Source organism: Sus scrofa, chromosome 8 (assembly GCF_054392235.1).
Source record: "Sus scrofa isolate SSC_HxYL_T2T_F1_AM1 chromosome 8, Sscrofa_HxYL_maternal_Yorkshire_Landrace_v2.0, whole genome shotgun sequence".
Classification (NCBI taxonomy): domain Eukaryota; kingdom Metazoa; phylum Chordata; class Mammalia; order Artiodactyla; family Suidae; genus Sus; species Sus scrofa.
The window spans coordinates 107,937,883-107,939,503 of NC_139390.1; the positions used below are offsets into that span (position 1 = coordinate 107,937,883).

The 1,621-nt window shown below is 34.5% G+C and overlaps 1 non-coding gene across 1 annotated transcript; it reads left to right on the plus strand.

The window, feature by feature from the left end:
* The first annotated feature begins 852 nt into the window (after positions 1–852).
* Positions 853–955, plus strand: LOC146400970 (U6 spliceosomal RNA). The gene has a single exon (XR_014813924.1). It is a non-coding gene; the product is annotated as a U6 spliceosomal RNA (small nuclear RNA).
* Positions 956–1,621: the final 666 nt, after the last annotated feature.

The window sequence follows — 1,621 nt, forward strand, 5'->3', positions numbered from 1 at the left end:
TTTTGGAAAAATATATATCAGTGCATTTCAATTCTGTAGGATTTATGGCCCAGATGACAGAAAGACAACATGGATTCTCAATGGGCTGCTCTCTCCCAAAAGAACAATGAGAGGAAGGTGTTGGGCTGTGCACCCTCAATGTCACTTTCTAGACTCTTTAATCAGGTTAAGTATTTATCAATTATCTATTATTGTTTAAAAACCACCCAAAAACTAATTAAAAAAGATTCATGCATTCCAATGTTCACAGCAGCACTATTCAAAGTAGCCAAGACATGGAAACAACCCAAGTGCCCATCAACAGACAACTGGTTTAAGAAGACGTGGTGTATATATACAATGGAAAATTACTCAGCCATAGAAAGAATGAAATATTGCCATTTGCAGCAACATGGATGGACCTAGAGATTATCATACTAAGTGAAGTAAATCAGACAGAGAAAGGCAATACTGTATATCACTTATATGTGGAATCTAAAAAATAATACAAATTAATCTATATACAAAGCAGAAATAGACTCACGGACATAAAATACAAAGTTATGGTTGCTAAAGGGAGAGGGTGGAAGGATAAATTAGGAGTTTGGGATTATCTGTTAACAGATAAGCAACAGGGATTTACTGTATAATACAGGGAACTAGATTCAATATCTTGTAATAATCTATAATGGAAAATAATCTGAAAAAGTGTGTGTGTGTGTGTGTGTGTGTAAAAAAATCACTTACTTATATTCCTGAAGCTAACACAATATTGTAAATAAACTATACTCTAATCTTAAAAATAAATTTAAAAAGAGACTTAGTAACATAAAGCAACAACAATTTTAAATGTTCACAGTACCATTAGTCCTTGTTGTTTCAGCATCACATACACAAAACTGGAATAATACAGAGAAGATTAACATGTCCCTGGAGCAAAGAAGACATGCAAATTCAAGAAGTGCTCCATATTTCTAAGGGGTTAATTCTTCAAGAAGATATAACAGGTGTAAATACATATACACTCAACATCAGAGCACCTAAATATATTCAGCAAATAGTAATAGATCTAAAAAGAGAAATAGACAGTTATACAATAATACTAAGGGACTTCAATACCTCACTTTCAACAATGGATAGCTCATCCAGACAGAAAATCAAAAAGGAAATGTTGTATTTGAATCATACACTAAATGGACCTAACAAACATTTACAGAGCATTCCATCCATCAGCAGCAGAACACATATTCTTCTGAAGTGCACACGGAACATTCTCCAGGGTAGATTATGTTATAGGCCACAAAGGGAGTCTTAGTAAATTTTAAAAGATTGAAATCTTTTTATACCACAATGATATAACTTGAAATCAACAAAAAGAGGAAAGGTGGAAAATTTACAAGCACGTAGAAACTAAACAACACACTCCTAAACAATGAGTAGTCTGAGGAAGAAACAAAAAGGGAAATTAAAAAAAAAAATCTCAAAACAGGAGTTCCCTTCATGGCTCAGAGGAAATGAATCTGACTAGCATCCATGAGGATGCCGGTTCAATCTCTGGTCTTGCTCAATGGGTTGAGGATCTGGCATTGCTGTGAGCTGTGGTGTAAGTTGCAGACATCGCTTGTATCTGGCGTTGCTGTGG